Source organism: Macaca nemestrina, chromosome 14, assembly GCF_043159975.1.
Source record: "Macaca nemestrina isolate mMacNem1 chromosome 14, mMacNem.hap1, whole genome shotgun sequence".
In the NCBI taxonomy this organism is placed as follows: domain Eukaryota; kingdom Metazoa; phylum Chordata; class Mammalia; order Primates; family Cercopithecidae; genus Macaca; species Macaca nemestrina.
Genome location: NC_092138.1, coordinates 52,432,834 through 52,454,788, shown reverse-complemented (window position 1 = coordinate 52,454,788; position 21,955 = coordinate 52,432,834). Strand labels below are relative to the sequence as shown.

The 21,955-nt window shown below is 33.6% G+C and overlaps 2 long non-coding RNA genes and 1 pseudogene across 2 annotated transcripts in view; 1 reads left to right on the top strand and 2 right to left on the bottom strand.

Annotated features, from left to right (window-relative positions):
- LOC105498408 (uncharacterized) overlaps positions 1-21,955 on the top strand; it is an 869,015-nt gene that overhangs the window by 714,038 nt on the left and 133,022 nt on the right. The gene's annotated exons all lie outside the window — the stretch shown is intronic.
- LOC139358146 (uncharacterized) overlaps positions 1-21,955 on the bottom strand; it is a 66,588-nt gene that overhangs the window by 27,224 nt on the left and 17,409 nt on the right. The window contains exon 3 of the long non-coding RNA XR_011612637.1: positions 21,048-21,129. This is a non-coding gene — a long non-coding RNA (uncharacterized lncRNA). The remainder of the gene's footprint in view (positions 1-21,047; positions 21,130-21,955) is intronic.
- LOC105498404 (chloride intracellular channel protein 4 pseudogene) lies at positions 5,068-13,718 on the bottom strand (annotated as a pseudogene).

Here is a 21,955-nt window from a genome sequence, read left to right as displayed (position 1 = left end):
CTATGGCATTTTCATTCATCTTTCTCATGCGTGAAAAGCTATATTTCCTGATTTTATGTAAGTACATTCTTGACTTTCTACTACATCTGATGACTGTTTTGGACTTTTTTTTTTTTAACTTCAGTTTGAAGACAAATATGGCTGCTTTCCATTCCTTTTCCCCTAGCTTGAGGGCATGAGGCAGGTAGATGTTTATCTGAGAGTTAAAGATTTTGTGCTGCACATGAGATGTACTATCAATTCTGAGGTACTGTTAAATACCCCAATACTCACTGCACTGGGGAAGGAGAGAGCTCTTATCCTATTCCGATGATAGGAGGAGGTGGATAACTATTGGTTTGGCTTTTCTCCTGGAACAGGAGGGCACTGGATATTTACTTCTCTCCCTATTTTCTTGCCATGTTTCACGCATTTCTTCACAGTAATGATTTCCATCACTCTTTGGTGAAACAAGGGTAGAGATAAATTAGAAAAATAAATTCTGTTCCCTTCCTTGCAGTTTTGGAATATTTCTGAGAAGGTTCAAGATGTTGTTCTTATCAATTCAACTTCAAGGGAGAGGGTAAGCTCTGTGAACCAAGTCACGCTGTATTCCTCAGCTCTGCCTCCAAACCCAGATTTTATTCCTTGTCCAATTATTTGCTACTGCTGGGGATTTTATTCATTTTCTTATTACCTTGGAAAATTGATTTTGTTGATATTTTGGGAGGGGGATCTAAATCTTTTAAATCAATTTAAGAATTCTGTTACTCATGACATTATAAACAAAACAATTGTTTTTGAAAAAATAGCTTTATGACATGCCATAGAAGTAAAACGACGTATCAATTTCTAAATATTTCTACTATGAATAATTAAGCACAAAGATACAAATGCTATAAAAGGAGTTGTCTCATTAAGAGACTACAGAAAACTTTTAGTCTACTAGGTCAAAGAAATTAGTCTCTATCATAATATGACTCAGTCATCTTCTGTAATAATATCAATTTCATTTCATTTTGGAGGACAAACTACAACCAACCATGTGTAGAATAAATAAAAACAAATTTATAATATAAAATCCCTGAACAAAGGCAGTACATGTTCATTAATTTGCAACCTTTTATAACACCCTGAGGATGTGGGTTACTGCACAAATAGGAAATAATGGGGAACTAAAGAAACACAGGAAATGCTGGAGTGGGGGAGTTAGATCTCTCTGAGGATTACAGGGAATGGCTTTAAGCGGAAGAAAGAGCCACCACATAGAGTAATATAGTTTTTTAAATCTCTAATGCTTTCTATCTCACCAAATGGTTTTTGAAAAAGGAGAAATCTTAAATTATAAAATCAAAGGATGCCTTTGAATATTCAGCTTGGAATTAGAAAAAACTGAATTCAAACTCCATCTGTGTGGATCTGGGTATTTTGTTTATGCTGTCTGAGCATTAACTGCAGGAGGGGCAAAATGGAAATGATGCTTATCTTACAGAAATATGGTGAAAATTGTGTGATATAAATATGAAGAACTGAGCACAATGTTCAACATATGTAGATATTCAATAAATCATGCCATCTAATAGCATTAGTGGTTGGTTGAATGATTTGTAACTATTATAACTACTTATGTTAGTATTATTCTACCATCTGAATACTCTTTAACTTTCTTCCCCTCTCCCACCCCGCATTCTGTCAGCAGTGGTTACAGCTTTACAAATGGATGGACTGAATTACAACGCTGTTGGTATGGTGAAGTCTGCCTAAATAAGGCATTGTGTTTTATGGTCCATCTTTGTGTAGAGTACAAATAATTTAAGTAGTAAAATTCACTCTTTAAAATAAAATTATTAGCCAAAAATTAACAGGAGGAAATTAAGTGATAGCCTAAAATCTACTCTCCATCTAAGTAGGTTTTGTCCTTTGGAAAATACATCTTCCTGGATACTTCAATCTTAATGAGGCTGCTTCCTTGGATTATCAAAAAGTCAGAAAGCAGAACTAATTAGCACTCAGTTTTTGCATGTTTATAAAAACCTTATCTATTTTCAAAATTATAAACTAGGTCAATGCTGAACAATCTGTACCACTGGCTTAGTAAGTATGTATTTCATTTACATCTGTATAGTAGTATAGACAGAAATTATTTGTTTTGAAACCCAGGATACAAAGTCAACCCCAGGCAAAATTATAAAAGACGTCTAGTTTTTCTGGCCTCAACCTCTGCCCTTCTAGTTTTGGCCCATTTTACTATTTTCTATTGCTGTGTATTACCTCCGTGTTTAACAACCATTTTCTCCAATGACCTGCTACCCTGGCCTGCCCTTCCTGACTATCTCTGCTGAGCATTTTAATTCTGCCCATTCTCTTTTTCCGCAATTTCAAAACTTGTTTGTTGAATGCATCATTATCCCAGAGTTCTGCACTTAATTTTCAAGGTAAGAGCTAGCTAACTAGTTCCTGTGTTTGTTCTCCACCTTTACCTCAACTACTTGTAAGCTCTATGATGCCAGGAAATTTGTCTAATATTTTAGAGCCTAAGTATCAGGCATGGTATTTTTATATTGAGAATTTATTTTTATTTTTATACTAAAGCTAAATGTTTTGAAATGAGGTAAATTTATTATCCCCAGTTGTTATAAACATGAGAAAAACAAGATTCAGAAATATATATAAATTTCAAGATGACACAGACACCAAAACATGAACACACGGTGTTATAAAGTTATTTGCTTCAAAAGCTTTTAGATTTTTTCATTATACTATGGTAATACTCTAATGTGTCAAATCAAAGGATGATACATAAAGGACATTGAGCCCCACAGCAGACAATTCAAAATGTTATTTTATGGTTGTTTGATTTTGCAGATGGGCAATGACTACTTTATCAATAATTAGTCTATCCAGTATATGTCCAAATATAAATATTAAATTACTTCTATACTAGTCAGAACTTCCTGGTACGTATGTCATTTTGTTTTCTGTTTGTTGGTAACTTTATAGTATTTATTTCTATTTCTTCAACAAATATGTTTTCTGCTATTTTATGTTCTTATGAAAAATACTTTATGTTCATTCATTAAAAATATGATTATGCTAGAAATACTGGCACTCCAAATCTTTCTGAACTAGAATAAATTAGTGTGATGTGGAATAATATTTAAAATTTCAAAATGTTTTGTATATTGATTAATACATGCCAGAAAAGCAAAATTGTTTTGGCTGGAAGAGTAAAATCATAGATATTTTGGACATTCCCCAAAACAAATGCCTCACTGCCTTTATCACAAGTAGAATAAAATATGATCATATTTGCTTGGAAAGGAGGATCTTTCTTTTTTACTTCAGAAATTATATATATATATTTACCCCAAGTTGTCATTTATTTTCATGAGGGGGGAAAAAGAATCCTTTATGATAGTGAAAATATATTTTTTAATACAATAGCTGCCAGCAATATACTGGTGTTGATGTTCCAAAGAGAAAAGAAAATACATGCATTCTATAATAAGCTTTCATTTGCCTGCTTAAGAAATTCTAAAGAAAATACTCCAATTCTATTCAACATTATGACTTGAGGAGTTGAAATTTTTCCATGATAAAAATATAATTTGTGTAGCCCAAACCTTGTCTATTTATAAAGGATGAAGTTTTTAGAAGCCCATATATATCAATGAATGCTCCCATCTCTTTGAATTAAATGCTTAATTCAAATTAATGTAAGAAATTGGTGAATCATTAAATGATGAAATTTGTATCAAAATGTTCATAAAAATACATTTGTATTTCCGTTCCATTTTTACTTTGCCGATTTTTTTTTTTTTTTTTTTTTTTTGAGACAGGGGCTCACTCTGTCACCCAGGCTGTAGTGCCATGGTACGATCTTGACTCACTGCAGCCTCTGCCTCCCAGGTTCAGGCGATTCTCCTGCCTCAGCCTCCTATGTAGCTAGAACTACAGGTGCATGCCACCACGCCTGGCTAATTTTTGTATTTTTAGTAGGGACAGGGTTTCACCGTTTTGGCTAGGATGGTCTCGATCTCCTGACCTCGTGATCCACCTGCCTCGGCCTCCCAAAGTGCTGGGATTACAGGCATGAGCCACCACGCCCAGCCTACTTTGTAGATATTTTCTAAATGGGTTTAAGTGCACAGAAATAAAAGCTACCTACATGCAACTCTGGAGAGATTCAAAACACAGCAGAAGTAAGTTAACATGCCTAAATCCTAGAGTTGATCCACTTAGGGTAAGAATAAATGTCAGAAATCTCTTAATTGTATACAGATTGCCCAAGGCTTTAAAGATAAATTGTGAAAGCCAAAATTATCAAGAAATAAAATCTTATTTGAAGTTTATCACAAAAGTTAACAGTCCTAGTAAAAGAAGACAACAGAACTGTATAGAAAATCTGCAACTACATCAAAAAAGGGAAGTTTTATCAACTAGAATGGAAGATAGCTTTCCAACTCTTGAATACAAAAATTTCTCAGAATCCCTTGGAAAACAGACTTTCCATTCAGACTACAATCTCTTCACTGAAGTAAAACACAACAGGTGTTTAAATGAAGGGGAATGGATTTGTTAGCTGTAAAAATAAAATCAGGTTATTTCCATAATGTCAATTCATATAATCCATGAACTGTCTACCATGAAAACTTTTATGTCCCAAATTTCTCAGGATTTTAGGCTATGGTCTTTCCACAAACATACAATGGGGTTAAAGCATATTGTTGGATCATCCTTTTTACTAGCTAGCTTTTGACCATTTACCAATTTCCATTTCATTTGACTAACTTCCCTGATAAAGTAGTATCTGTCTTTCTACAGAGTAAAATAATTCTGTCTTCATCAAAATCACAAGAGACATGCTTTCCTCGAACATTTAGAGGGATAAAATTATTTTAAAATAATACTGCTTAAGAGTGTATATTTTAAGATAACTACTATACCTTGTCTATCTTTGATCCTAATCTTCAATAACTGCATGTTCATACAAAATACAATTTTTACTCTATAGGAAGAGGAGTAGCCTGTTAGGAAAAGCAAATTCTTAGAGCAAGACATGAACACATCTCTTTCATAAACGCGACTTTACTTGGCGAGTCTTTTGGCTACATCACTATATGCTATTTCAACCTCTTTATTACTGGGACAGGTATTGGTGAACTCGTCCCTACTGTATGCATTAGTTAGGTATCGGTTATTTCTTCTGGAATATCAAAGTTGTGATATTTTTTTGGCCACTACCTTGACACTATGCAGTTTTGGCAGCAGGTTGCAATCAGCTAATGTCATTTCATTTTCTAGAAATTTACGTCTAGAAGACTTAACGTCCTCCATAGTATTTTCATCAATTTCATCAGAGAGAGGAGAATTCAGATATTCATCCAGTTTTCTGCAGGGTTTTCAGGAGACCCCTCTCCAGTACTTCATTAGCCTCTGGCCTGGAATTCTTGATATATGCAGAGAATTTGGCAAAGATGTCCATTCTAGCAGTATTTGATTCTGGATGTTTTGGTGAAGGCTTGAAGTATGTGGGAGGGCTTAAGACTTCAATAAATGCCTCAATCTTATTTATATCAGTTTTGACTTCACTGTTGAAAGTTATGTTCCCTTCTCTTTAATTTGGAGACACTCCACCACTAACTTTTCAATTTAGAGTTAGCTTGCCATCTCTCAGGAGCCCTCACCATTGTGTGCATTCAATGTGTATAGATGGCGGAACTTGTGAGGTGCAATGTTTAATTGTTAAAATAGTAGCCATGACTTTATCAGGCAGCCCAAAACTGGGGCATAATGCACGGTACAAGGGATATTTATGTATTTTTTGGAATTTTGTAATATTTAGTAAGAGTATATGAAAGGATTGCTATTATATCAGAAATATTGTTTCAATTTAGTCTATCCTGGATATATACTAAAGAATATTACCATCAGAGAAGAGAGTTTTCTACAAAAGTCACTACAGATTTTGCTATATTGCTTTGTAGATAAGATTTTAACTTTTGCCTAAAAGCATTTATCCTTCATATCAATTGTAACATCTGACACTATGTAGGAGCTAATCGTTTAGAGGGAGGGAAGGTTTTCTCAAGATCTTCCTCAAGCATTTTGTCTTTATAAGAGAAACTGAAGGGCACCTGATACTCTGTGTAAATATGTTTTGTTATATGTGTTTTGCCCTGTGCCATTCATTTGGAACATTGTTGCTTTCTTCCTTTATTTTAAAAAGCTTGTGTTTAGGTAATCATAGAGCTTGCTATTTATACATCTTTTGAGCAACACTACATAAACTGATATTCAGTTGATTTAGCTATAGCAGTACAATGATTAGTAATGTAAAAATTAACACAGATATTAACCTAAGGAATGAAGGGTGGGTTTGTCAAAATATCAAGTAAATTTTTTACTTTATATATAATAAATATATACATATATATTATATAAATATAAATATATAAAAATATATATACTTTATATATATATATATGATAAAACACAGGTCATCAACTTTCTCACTTCACCTCATTTACCTTGTATAGATGATTGTTCACTCCTTTTGGACTAAGTTATAGTTATGGTGAGTGTGTATTTACTGCAGTTTTGCCTGATCTCACTCATTGCACTTGCTTGAGTTAAATTTTTCTACAGCCATGTTGAGGAATAGCACTTCGCATGTTTTTGTTTTGTTTTTTATTTTTTAATTGAAGCCCTAAACCAGAAATTATATATATATATTTTTAGGCCATAGCTTTTTTTCACTCACCAGTTCTAAAATCTTAATCATTCAATTTCTCACTAAGTGTTTTGGAAATGGATACACAAATCATTCTATACATAAGAAATGGTTCTCATGTTGACAGCTGCACCAGTAGATTGTGATGTAATATTACTTTTAACCTTCATGTCATGTGCTATTGTTGTTTTAATAGTTTATTGTGCTTGTCATTAATCTCACAAAATATCCAGAGAGGTTTTGGGGTTTTGTTTGTTTGCTTGTTTTGTTTTTCTGTTTGCCAGCAAACCATTTATTCTATTACATTTTGCTTAAAATAAAAAGAAAAATAAACTCAAACAGTATTTGAGATATGTATAGATACATAGGTATAGATATACACATTTCCTGAATTAGTCTCTTTATTTGGGTAAAATTTATATACACTGAAACACATAGATCTTAAGAGTTCAATTCAATGAGCTTTAAAGAATGTATTCACTTCTATAGTTACTCCCAATCAAAATATGACAGGCAGGCAACCATTGTACTGATTTCAATCAATACATATGTTTTACGTTCTTTTGAACTGCACATGAATGGAGTCATAGGGAGTGTACTCTATTCTGTCTGGCTTCATTCACTCAAAATAGTATTTTTGCAATTCAACAATCAAAAGTTCATTAAGGAGAAAATCTACTCAGCAATAACTAATGGACTATTGATACAAAGTTGTGATAAACATTTTTGTATAATTCTTTTTGTGCACCATATGTGTTCCTTTTTCCCAGATAAATATCAAGATGTGAAATTTCTGGCTCACAATCTACATGTATGTTTATCTTGAGAAACTGATGAAGAATTGTCCAGAGTGGTTGGTCTATTTTATCTTACCACCACCATTATAGTATGGTCCCCGTTTGTTATACACCATAATCATAATTTATGGTTGTCAGTCTTTTGAATCTGAGACACTGTATTTGGTGTGGGAAAGTATATTGTAGTAGGGAATAAATTGCATTTTCTTCATACTATTTATATTTATGAACTTACTGGGATTTGTATACCTTCCTTTACAAAATTTCTTGTAAATTTATTTGGGATTATCTAAGTCACTATTGATATAGAAAAGTAATTTTCATATATTGATAACAAATCCTTCAAAATACATATTGCGAATATTTCTTCAAACTTGTATCTTGCCTTTTCACTGTTTTAACAAAATGTTTGATGAACAGAAGTATTTATTTTGAGTGGAATCCATATTATCACTTTTCTATATTTTTTATATTCTTTCTAAAATGTCTTTACCTACTCCAAATTCATGAAACTATTCTTAGGTTTTGTTTTAGAAAGACAGTTTTGGCCTTTATATATGGATACCAGTTATTCCAACACTAGTTATTGAAACTATTCTCCTTTCTCCATTGAATTACCTTGGTTTCTTGCCTATGTACAGAATCTCTGTTCTGTTCTATTGATCTATTTGTCTATTCACAAGTATATCACGTATTGTTACTTCAGACTTAAAATTTAGGCAGCTAAAATAATGCAACTTTGTTCTGTTATTCAAGTCTGTTTTGGCTATTCTAGGTTTTTTGTATTTCTATAAATTTTAGAAACAATTTTCAAAATAATGTTAGGATTTCAAGTCAAATTGCCTTGAGTCTATGGGTAAATTCAATGATAGACAAATCTTCACAAAATCAAGTCTTGTAATTCATGACCTTGGTATATCTCATTGTTAGATCTTTAATTGCCCTTAACATTTTATTGTAGTGTTCATTGTATAGATTTTATAGATATTTTAAATATTATGCCTAAGCACAGTGTTTCATGTTCTTGATGGCATATTTTTAAGATTTTATGTTCCAACTATTTTTTGCTAGTATGCAGGAATGCAAATGGCTTTTGTACATTGATTTCATATCTTGGGACCTTACCAAATTTATGTTTTAGGATTTGTTAGCATCTAGAATTTTTCACATAAACAATCATATTGTCTGTAAATAAAAACATTTTTGCTTTTATTTTCCAAACTGTATTTCTTTTGTAATTTTTTACTGCCTCCATCTGCTGAGTATGACCCTTATTATAGCACAGTGTTAAATATAAGTAGTAAAAGAGGGCAATTTATCTTTTTTCCAATCTTGGGTTAAAGCATTTAATATTTCATTATTAAATGTGACATCAGCTGTTTATTTTTGTAGATACCCTTCATCAAATTGAGGAGGTTGCCTTCTAGTTTTAGTTTGCTAACAATTAAAAAAAATTTTTTTTCTCATACTCTAAGTTCTGGGATACATGTGCAGAACGTGCAGGTTTGTTACATTGGTATACACGTGCCATGGTGGTTTGCTGCACCCATCAACCCGTTCTCTACATTAGCTATTTCTCCTAATGCTATCCCTCCCCTAGCCCCCCACCCCCCGACAGGTCCGGTGTGTAATGTTCCCCTCCCTGTGTCCATGTGTTCCCATTGTTCAGCTCCCACTTACGAGAACATGTGGTGTTTGGATTTCTGTTCCTGTGCTAGCTTTCTGAGAATGATGATTTCCAGCTTTATCCATGTCCCTGAAAAGGACATGAACTCATCCTTTTTATGGCTGCATAGTATTCCATGATGTATATGTGCCACATTTTCTTTATTCAGTCTGTCATTGATGGACATTTGGGTTGGTTCCAAGTCTTTGCTATTGGGAACAGTGCCACAATAAACATATGTATGCATGTGTCTTTATAGTAGAATGGTTTATGATCCTTTGGGTATATAGCCAGTAATGGGATCGCTGGGTCAAATTGTATTTGTGGTTCTAGATCCTTGAGGAATTGCCACACTGTCTTCCAAAATGGTTGAACTAATTTACACTCCCACCAACAGTGTAAAAGCATTCCTATTTCTCCACATCCTCTCCAGCATCTATTGTTTCCTGACTTTTTAATGATCGCCATTCTAACTGGTGTGAGATGGTATCTCATTGTGGTTTTGATTTGCATTTCTCTAATGACCAGTGCTAATCAGTTTTTTTTCGGCCACATAAATGTCTCCTTTTGAGAAGTGTCTGTTCGTATCCTTTGCCCACTTTTTGATGGGGTTGTTACCTAACAATTTTTAATCATGAAGGTACTGTTAAAATTTTATCAAAAGCTTTTTACAGATTTATTAGTATGGCCATATGATTGTTCTATGTTATTCTATTCTTTGGTAGATTATATTGATCAATTTCAAATGTTGACTCAATCTTCCTGCTCTTGATAAATTCTACTTTGGGTTAATGTATGTTAATTTTTCTTCTGTAGTGTCTTTCAGTGTGTTTCAAGTTCTACTGCAATGTGAATTTCTGGATTTAGAATTTCAATTTTTGTTAAGCAATGTCAACTGTGTCGTCTAATCTGGTTCTGGAGGGCACATAACTTTGCTTATCAGAGGGAGTGGTGCTCATCACATTCCATCTGTTCCCTCACCACCTTCCCCACCCCTGAAATTAGTCAGGGCTGTATGGCAGGTTTTTGGTCAATGGGCTGTGAGTGGAAGTCACCTGGGCCATTTTGAAGCCAAAGCATAAATTCCTCCCCTGCAAACTGTGGTTATGGGGTTTTCATGCACCAGATGATACAGTGCCAAGGTGGTGTTGTCATTCTCAGCTCACTTTCCCAAAGTCTATGTGGACCAGACCCTCAAATGTTTTACAATATAAACTGATCATAAACAGAAAATAAACTTAATACTATGAAGCCACTGAATCTTTAAGGTTACTGGTTACTGCAGCATAGAGCAGCTCAATCTGATCAATACTAATCATGGAAATTGGGAATATAACATTTTTATCATAAACAAAATTAAAACAATAAATGTTTGCAGAGATTAATGGAGTATTTATATAACACATCCAGTAGAGGTGCTTACTCAGTAAGTATCAACAGTAGCGATACACAAGATGGAAAGCATAACAATGGAAATAAAATAGTTATATTTAATAGCTAACAATCACTAAATTTCATAGGTCTCATCTTCAATGCAGTAATAGTATTTCAAGCAACTTGAAATAAGTTACTTATTTGTTATTTTACTCAACATATATTTTATTAACTACGGACTATATTCTATTCTAAGAATAAAATAGATCCTTTTCTCATTTAAGAAACAGTGAAATAAAGATTCCCGTATCTACATTTAAATGGAGCTCAGTAATCATGTAGAGACAATATGGATACAAAATTCACTGACAATTGGCTTCACCATTCCTTCCTAACCATACTCTGAAGATTGTATCCATTTTATTCATTTGCCCTTCTAAAAGCAGCACTCCTAATGTCCAGCCAACCAGTCCAAAGGCAATGAGCCAAGGGAGGAAAGGACAGCAGCAAAGGATATCACTACTCCACTGTACAATCAGTTCTTTATAAAACAGAACTGATGTGAATTGAAAACCTTCATTAAATTACCTGTTATTCAGAGGCAATCCTCTCAGCCATTTGGGAGAGAGCACAAAAATAAAGTATAAATTTCCACAAGTTTTTTCTTCCTTTCTGACCTTTCTACATAAATTAAACTATTTTACCAGACACCTCGGGGGAAGATAAATACCTTTGGCTAATACCTAAATAGGGTTGACTTCTGGTTTCTGTTCTAGCTCTAACAAAGAAATGGTGGTGACAATTCCAGAAAAGAAATTGCCAAAGATGAAAACCTTTAAAATATAACTTAAAGGTGAAGAAGACCACCTGGACTGGTCACCATGCTAGATCAAGGAAGAGGCTCAAAATATGGCAAAAGTGAGATTGCTAAGGCTGTCCAAACACTCTCACCTCCAGTTTGAAAATTCTTGATACTGATTGTGCTTTTGATTTTGTTAGCTGTCTTGGCAAGGACACTCTGCATATATGTAAAATCTATATTATGCCTGTCTAGCTGTGAGCTGTCAAATGATGTTGCACTTGCTAATTCATGGACTATTTATCTTCATGTTTATGCTCTAACAAAATGATGGCTGTTTAATTATACTACAAATGAGTTTTGCCAGCCAATTGTATGGCAGATGTTATTTACTCCCAGAACAACTGTCAGAAGACCAAAGCAGCACATCTAACAAACTAAAATGTACTGTACTGGGTTACATTTCACAGGCGACTCCCTCTATCACCTAGCCACAGGCTTTCCATTGTAATAACAATGGGAGGGACAGCATCATTGAGTATGATGCCAGCCCGAAATCTGGTTGTCAATAATGAATAGGATTAAAAGAGTTGTAACTGAGTAGATTCTACCCGGAGAATAAAACAGGGAACTGTAGTAAACATGAAAAAAAAAAATCCTTCAAATTTGCTAAATGCTATGGTATTACAGCATTCATTAACTAATTCCATAATGGCAGATGGGAAGAAAAAGCACCTATCGTCTCTATTTGTATGGTAACTGAGCAATAGTCACTGAAGTATAGTTTTTCTCATGAAATTTATGAATGCTTAAAGGTGGAGAGAATGCCTGTAGTTTGAGGGTACCATAACTTGAACCTAGGAAGCAAACCTACAATAAACTTGTTCTGTGTATTGTTTAAACTTTTCTAAGCTTGTAGGAACATTTTATTATGCCTACCACTTGCTTCAAATAATTTTCCAGGGAGAGCAAGCGCTGCTGTGGCCTTCTTTTATGTAGTGTGCTGGTAACATGCCAAGGTTTTTAATAAGGAGTAAAAACAAGAACTCTTAAAAGTTTAAAGCCCAATAATCTAGGAGCTAAAATCTGATTAAGTATAAAATAAACTTTCTACAATTAAATGATTCAGTGGCAGATAAAATAGAAACAGAGTCCAAGAAATAACTCTTACCAATTTAATTTTGCCTACTGCAACAAATTGGAATGGTATGTCCCTACTTTGCAAGAAAATATTGAGGCAAAAAATAGGCCCTCATTTCTTTCAGCCAGAATTACATGCCATTGTGAAAGATCAACTGCTTGACTTTCTTACTGCGGGTGATGTGAAAGATATTCCTATATAACCCCTGTCCATAGGTCATTTCTACATAACATATTGGCTTTATGAAGAGACAAGTGATTTATAATGATTTACAGACCACTAATGTATGCCCATAAATCCAATCCATTATTCCGTAGTTTCTTCCCAGTTTGCCTCATTCTGGGAACAAGCAAAATGAAATCTCTGTTTAGCTAGGGAACATGGACAACCTAGTGTTTTCTCTTTTCTGGCACTTCTTACAAGTAGGAGCCTCATGTTTGAGACACAAGCATCTGCCGACTTAGCAGGAAAACAGAGCGGCTAATCGTAGAGCTGAGGGTAGCTGTCAGATTTTGAAGCATTTATATTTACATTCCAAACCAAAATGATGAGAATTAACTTAAGAAACTCTTATCCTGGCTTCCTTATTCTTCCTTTACTTTTTCTCATGCATGCCCCTTATATATTATTATTTTACAATGAGAACATAATTTAGTAGCTACTAACATCTACAAACTGAAATTATTCTGGATTATGTGAGGAAAAAGTCACTTTTCTAACTTAACTAAGATACAGAAATATAGGGTGTTACTTAAATGAATATTAATAAAAATATTGATTATGTTCTTGATAATACAGAGTGAAACTGACATTTATAAATTGTGTATTTGCCAAAAAAAATTTATACCTTCACAAGCATCTTAACTAGGCCCCTGCATTTCTCTGAATTTCCTAACAAACCTCTTCCCACCTGACAGTGGAGTTTTTATCAACTTCTGTTCAGATCATCAATAAATTATTGATAGATATGGTCTTCTTTTTCTTTTCATTCTTTCCTATTTCTTATAGGATTGTATAAATACTAATAATGAACTCCAAATATGTTATACATTATACCCATTGACTCTAGCATAAGCCAGCTACTTAAGATAGTTGCTTAAACTTGGGGATGAATGATCAAATTTATGATCTTAGTCTATTGGTTTTAAGACCCTCTACCTTTCAGTCTTAATCTGCCTCTGACTCATCTGATACCGGAAGTTCATAGGCTCCATGGTAGCAGCAGACATTGGGGATTACAAGAAGTATGCACAGTCCCTGCAACTGGAGATTTCACAGATGAAAACTACAAAGAGGAAGATACAATCCAGATAATGAGCCAAACAGGGTATATCTTCCTGAAGCACAAATATTGCCCAAATTTAGGAATATACCGCTAAAATTTGAGAAATTAAGTAATTTTATTACTGAATACTTCAAGACATTATCCTTACATTAAAACAAGTGTGGTATGTTTTAGTATAAGAAAAATATCTTACTGATAAAGAATATTTAGGAGTGAGAAAGGAACTCTATTTTTTTAAAAACTCTACATATTCTTTTGATGCTTAGCCTAATGCAGAATGTAAAAATCAGGGGAACATTAATGACAAAGCATAAGACTAAGAGATTAACTATTAGTGAGGGACTGAATATGACATTACCCTACAAGTAGGACTGTCTTGGAGATTTCTGAGGGGAGTTGGCTATTGGATATGTGTCCAAACACATATCATAGGACCCATTTGATATAGTTAAGTAAATTTCTCAAGGCACGGCATACTGAAGATAGCTGGTAGAACGGGAAGAGTCCAGCCTTGGGAGTGAGGCAGACCTACCAAGGTTTGTTTCATTTTGTTTGTTTTTTACTGATTGACTGGTTATACAGTAAATTATTGAGACCTCCTAAGTCTCTATTTGTCTTTGATATAGGATTACACTGCTTACCTCAAAAAAATTGTAATGACTATTAAATAAGATAATGTTAAGTGGTCAATATGTACTCTAGACTACTTCAACATATACAGTGTGATTAAACTTTTCTAGAAACAGTAAAATTCCAGATTTATACCTTCAGTGAGATTACAAATTTGTTGAACATCACAGAACACTTAATTCTGAAATTAGGTGAATATTAAACCATAGGACACTAGAATAAAATGATTGAGATGAAAATTGTACAAATAAGACATAAGGACCCCTCCTTATTCCATTTCAAGTTACTGAGTACACAAGTTCTGAGTTTTAATACCTCATGGATTAGGCTGCAATTTAAGTCCCAAAATTTATAATAATTAACACCTTGTTTGAACTACCTCTGTCATCAGAAAACAAACCTCTTTCCTCAGTTGTGTTTTCCAAGCTTTGTTTACATTAAATGAATCACATATTTTGGAAGTTTTGCCATTTTGTTAGAATTAACTGTGTGAAACATCCACAGAATAAGAGATATAAGACAATAGATAACATGTCCATTTGTTGTTGATTCTTGCATTACAGATATCAAGAAGAATAGCACATTCTTCTATTTATGTAAAATGTGATAAACATGTATGCATAGATTTATCTAAGAAGACAATGAAGTGGTAGAAACACAAACAAACATTTAAAGTGTCAGGTAACATAAACGCATATGTTCATTTCAGCACTATTCACAATAGCAAAGGCATGGAATCAACTCATCAGTGATAGACTGGATGAAGAAACTGTGGTACATATACACCATGGAATATTATACAGCCATAAAAACAATGAGATCATGCCCTTTGCAGGAACATAGATGGAGTTGGAGGCCATTATCCTTAGCAAACCATCACAGGAACAAAAAAACAAGTACTGCATGTTCTCATATGTGGGAGCTAATTGATGAGAATACATGGACTCAAAGTGGGGGAATAACACACACTGGGGCCTAGCAGAGGGTGGAGATTGGGAGGAGGGAGAGGATGAGGAAAAATAACTAACGGGTACTAGGCTTAATACCCGGGTGATAAAATAACCTGTACAACTAACCCCCAAGACACAAGTTTACCTCTGTAATAAACCTGTCCGTGTAACCCTGAACTTAAAGTTTAAAAGAAGCGTTAGGTACTGAAAATCTATTTCCATTATAATGGTAATTTTATAATAAATAGAGCTGGTTCAATGGGTCGTCAAAGGAAAGATTGGTGAGATCTCTTCATAGCTATTTAATATAAACTTTCTAAATACATATAAACATGAGCCACAAACACAGACTAAATCACTTTTATGCATTGTTATTAAAATATTATCACCCATTAACATGAAATGGAATCCATCAGGAAAGATAGAGAAGGAAGTTAAGCAAATATACAGTGTATACAGTAACCTCTTAAATTTTAGTCACCTTTACTTTGAGATATCTAACTGATATTTACATTGGAAATTCCTCAGAGAATCTCACACTCAGAAGATCCAAAAAGAAATCCGCTATTTTCATCTTGCAACCCCCAACCTAGTACTTAGCTTACACTCCTTTCCACATTCTTTAAATCTTGCTTTATCCCATATATCTAGTCACTCTACAGGTCCTGTTGATTCAGCCACTTTAACTCTGGAATTCTTTCTCTCTGCCCAATTCCACCTTGGCACCACTGTTTTAGACTCTGATAATTTTTTGCATGGATTATTATAACAATTGCCTAATTTGTCTCTCTGCCTCAGTCTCAACCCCAACACTCAATTGTTTAAATTGTGCCTTTCACGGCACCCTTCCTCCTACCTACTTATTATAAAGAGAAATGTATCTTTACAATGAAGAGATATGTAAATCTCGCACTCCCCACTTTAAGTGATTAAAGGTGACCTCAACAATAGTGGGGTAACCTGATGTCATATTTCTCATGACACAATGCAATATAAGACAGTTCACCAATAGTTTCTTGCCAAAAATGTATAATCATAACTTAATCATGAGGAAATAAGTTTTCAAGAATAGAATATGGGAACTTCTACAAGACAACTATCTGCTTTCTTAAAAAAAATTAATATTGGGGAAAATTCTAATTGCAATACTGCAATCTGGTTGCTTGCCAAGGACAAGGAATGTACAATTTATTTTCCCATTTTTCTTCCTTATTCTGTAAACTGTTGCATGTGAATTTTACTTTATGAAAGGTGGTAGATTAACAATCTTCAGAGAAGTGCTGGATATTTGGCACAAAATGCTTGTTGTCTGGGAGAAATGCATCACTGGTAGCTTCTCGTGGGCAGAATGTGCCGCAAACATTACCCACAATGAATGTTCTGTCACAGGGGAGACTGGGCACAAGCATCTGTTAGAGTCTTTTATGACAGATCAGTATATAGGCAATGTTGCCAGCAACGGTTTTTCTCCATTATAAAACAACAATCTTCAGTAGAATTGGAGTCACTAAAAGCAGGAAAACAGCTTGCTTTATGAAAGATGCCACCTTTTCTGCAGCCAAGAAATCACCGATCTGATGTTAAGTTCCTGCTATTAGTCTTTCTTCAGCTGTGCAGGTGGCAACTGTTCCATGTTCCAGTTCAGCTCCCCAAGGTTACAGCTGTGAACTTGGGTAATGGTTGTGTTTATTCTCTGCCAGGCTTAAAAATCTTCAGGGTAAAGCTTTTTTCCTTTTCCTGCTGTTCATTGAAAATTCCTTCTGGAGCAGATGTGCCTCTCCCCATCTTCTGTAGTTTCTGTGTTTTTATTAAGTTCAGCAATTTTTTGTTTGTTTGTTTGTTTGTGGCCTTACTTTCTAACTACTTGTGACATAGCCAATTCTGAAGTTAGTTTCTGTATATACAAAGGCTCTTTTCATGTCATGAAAAAAAAAATCGTAGTAATCTGGATGGCAAATACCTTATGCCTCGAGTATTATAAATCACTGTTGTGTTTTATATTGTAGTCTATGTTTGTTTATGCCCTATCAGCCTGGGTTTAAGAATTTGGATGAATGGGACAGTAATAACCCTTATTTTTTACTATTTTATATACTCGTATTTATTTCAGGGACTCTGGCCCCTGCAAAGTGGCCTCCCTTAACCCAATCATTTATGGAAGTCTGTAAGTGGCATCCCATAGTGGCTCTTGAGTAAGTCCTGTGATTATATGGCAGGCATCATTTCTTCTCTCTGGTGTCGGCTTCCTGAAGGAGCATTAGGCATCCTCATTTCCAGCAACACTCCTACTCTTCCAATACACTAGAATCCCCACAGGTCTCAAAGTAATGTGAGGATATTCTCTGGAGTCCCCATGCAGCAAAGCTAATAGAGAATACATCCCTCCTTTTCTTCCCTCCTTTACATATGCAATTAATAATCCATCACTAGATGGTGAGGTTAGCATTGTGTTAGAACTGAAGAAAGAAAAAGAATGATGTGCTTCTGGCTTCATGTTTTTGATTTATCAGGGAAAAATACATTAAACAACTACAAGTTCACTGAGTGTCATTATTGGAGTATTACAAGGTGTAATGAAAGCAAGTACTTGGGTACTAAACCAAGTCCAAGAGCTCAAAAAGGTTTCTCTGAGGCAACTGAGAACTCAGATGAGTAAAATTTAGCTAGGTGAAGAGGAAAAGATAAAGTATTCCAAGTAGAAGGAAGAACGTAGTTTCAACCAGACACTATATCTGCATTGTTGGCAGCTAGCTTTTTAATGAAATGTGCTGCATATGTCAATATTTCAGAGATTTTTGTTAGTAAATATGCTCTTAAACTTCTGCTTTCAATAAAGGAAAAGGTTATAAAATGAACACTCATACACCTATCATCCTTTTGTCAGTCTGATCTATCAATTACTGAATATAGTGTTTTAACATCTCTGTGAATAAAAGAAGAATTGCCCATTTATAATTGATTTTGCATATGTTTTCAAGCCATGTTAGATATGAATTCAAGTTTAAATATTTATAAAACCCAATGAGTTTTGTGCTTATCTAGTAATAGATTTTAAGTTCTCTTTGTCTAAAATTAATACAGCTATACCAAATTTTATTTTAAAAATCTATTTTTGGGTCTTTATATTTCAAGTGTACCTAATGTAAAAAGTATATTGGCAGATTTCCTTTTTAAACTGTCTGAAAAATACCTTTTGCATTGGAGAGCTTAGGCCCATCATTGCAACTAATATATCTGCACAAATTTCTACTATTCTATTCTGGGCTTTTGGCTTATGTCATTGTTTTTTCTTTGTTGCCTTCTCTTGAATTTTTAAATTGCACTTTTGAAGACATCTTCTCTATTATAGTTATTCGGGGTTTACCTTAGGTAATTTTCCATGTATACTTAACTCGATACTAAATAAAGATATTTTATATCTTTACTTTCCACAGAGTGCCTATAAAATTACAAAGGCATTAGAATTTTTAAAGCTGACTGTCCCTTTGTCCATTTAATGACACTGTTGTCAGGTATTTTAATTTTTCACTCACACATAATAATTATGAAAAATATTATTATTATAGTCTTATGCAATCAGTTTGTTTAGATTCACCAAAATGTTTATCAGTATCATTGCTTACTATTTCCCTTTGCATCTTATAAGTTCAATCTGAGATCATTTTTCTTCTGCCTTAAACTTATTTTTAATAATTGTTATTAATGAATATGTAACTTATTAGATACTCAAAAGTAGAAGTTTTCGTATTTCAATAAAATGTCTTAATTTTGTTCATATTCTTTGAGATATACTGGGCATAGGATTCTAATGTTGACAGTAATCTTTCCTCAACACATGTAAGATATTATTCTATTAGGCTAAAAAGAAATCAATTATCAATATAATATGTATACAATGTAGGTTCTCTTTATCTTTCATGTCTGTCAGTTTACTGTGATGTGTCTAGGTATAGATTTATTTTTATTTACTCTGATGAAAACACATTGGGTTTTCTGGGATTGTGGTTAATGTCTTACAACAATCCTGGAAAAAAATCTCAGCTATTCATATCTTGTTTTTGATTTTCTTTCTTTCTATTATCCTAAACTTTGAGTAGACAAATGTTCATCTTTCTCACTCTATAATCTATATGTTTTAACCTCTCTCTCATGTTTTTCCTTTTTTTTCTGGCTAACCCTAGATAATTTCCTCAGACCACAATTTCAGTTTGTTGATGCTCTTTTTAATTTTGACTACTCTGCCATTTGATTTATCTTTTCTTTTAAAAAACCTTCATATTTTCTCATTTCTACAGTGGTTCTTTAGGAAATCTGCTTGGTCATGTTTACAGCTCCCTAATCTATGCTCATTCAAGAATTCTTATTTCTTTTAGAATATGAAATGTATTTATTGTATGTTTTTTAGATAATTCTAATACAAAAAGTTTTTACATAGCCGGTTCTGCTGTTTGCTTATTTTTTTATTAGCTCAGGCATACCGGGCTAGGTGGTACAGTTGATCTTCATTTTTTCATGGGTCCTGTAATTGTGAATTTATCTACTTACTAAAATATATTTGTAACCCTAAAATCAATACTCATGGCACTTCTGCGGTCTTACGTGTATATACACAATGTAGCAAAAAAATTTTGAGTCAGCTGATAGAGTCGCAGCTGAGGTCAAATAAAGTGAAGTTTGCCTTTTGTTTCAGATCTCCTACTATAAAACAAGTGACCTTTTTTGCGGTCTATTTAGGGACATATTTTTCACATTTAGGTGCTTTTTTACATTTTAAAATGGCCCACAAGCATAGTGCTAAAGTGGTTTTTAGTGCTTCTAAACAAATGAAAGTTTTAGTGTGCCTTCTGGAGAAAAGGCATCTTACTGGCTATGAGTTCAATGTTAATGAACTAGCAATATGTATTAGTTAAGGTGTCTTTAAACAGAAACATACATAATAAAAATTATGTATTTATCAGTTAATGAAAACATTATGACCACAAGCTCGTAGGAACCTAACCCCACATTTCCCTTAGGAGCAATGGTTCAATATTTGCTAATCCAGTGTTCACAGCAACTTTATGCAGCGTAACTACTGCAAATAATTAGAATTGATTGCATTTTCTTACTTTGCTATGAATTCACATTCATTGGACTTTATCTGTTAAGTTATTATATAAGAAAACTTACATTTCTCCAGAAATGGTTTGTATTTTCTTTACTGGTTGCCTGGAAGCAATACAATCCCAGGATGGCTTTAAATAAAGCTATCTGCTTGGTGTTTTATAACTAAAAAGTTTGGATGAATTTAGGCAACACAACTTTGTGGACAACCATTTATGTTTATAAATTCTCAATAGATTTTTTTTATCCTGCCATGTACTACGTTGGGAAATTCAACTTTTCTTTCACTAACATTTTCTCAGAAGAGTAGCACTTTCAAGGCCCCAGATTTATGTGGGAGTCTGCTATTCTCTTTCCAGGCTGGCTCCAGGAATTATTATTTCCCACAATTTGTACAACTGTCAAAATGGAATCTCAATGTTATCAGTCTTGGTAGATTATCACAAGAAACATTCTGATTCTGGTACTTGTTTCTATCCCAGGATTCACATTTTTGCTTGTTTAAAAATAAAAAATAAAAAATCTTTGTAGATGTGTTATTAATTATAAAACCAGGGACTAATGTTTAAAAAGATTAAAATAAATTTTACCTTTCTTTTTGTTTTCTTCAAGAGATACACTTAATATGCTGGAAACACAATTCTTCTATTCCAGAGGGTTTATGATTCCAAGCTACAGCCAAAATATTAATATAGAAAGAATTGTCAGAGTAAAGCGAGGAGATCTCCCACCAAATCTTTTTTTTCTGATGCTTTCCAGTGCTGTGAATTAAGGTTATTGATATAATTATCTGATTTTCATTGGGTATTTCTTGAAAATAGGGTACATTGATGTGTCATATGAGCTGTTATGGACTATCAAATGAGATGGTGCATATGAAAACATATATCATAGTGCTGCAATATATTTGCATATTAATTAAAAGAGGGAGTGTGATCTAATACAAAGTTCCAGAGTTTTAGAATGAGAAACATGTATTTTTATCATCTGTGAGAGCTTCAGAGAATCAAGTCTGTGCTCATGTGCTTATTTCTAAGAAGCTGGATAAAATCTCATTCCCTTCAAAGACTTATAAGCAACCACATACTTTATACTTGATTTCTGTTTATAAAATAAGGAGAACCATGGATATGCTCCTGCTCACATTATAAGAATGTTACTAACTTGATGGTTAAACTTATGTGCCTTTATGTTTGCTGTCTTCATGACTCAGATTTTGCTACATTGTCATTAGTAATAATCATTGTCTTATGTTTATTGAAGTAACAGTAATATTAATAAGTGAATATCAATGCTAAGTTTGCATTCGTTATTCAATTATCTTAAAGTCCAAATAAAAAAGAAACATTACACTGTTATATTAGACTAAGCTGCATTACAATTAGCACCAAATGTGTATTATGTCTAAAACAAAATAGAGGTTTATTTCATACTCATATTACACCATTCAACATGAGTTTTCCTAGCCTGAGTCTGATTCAACTAGCTAGTCAACTAT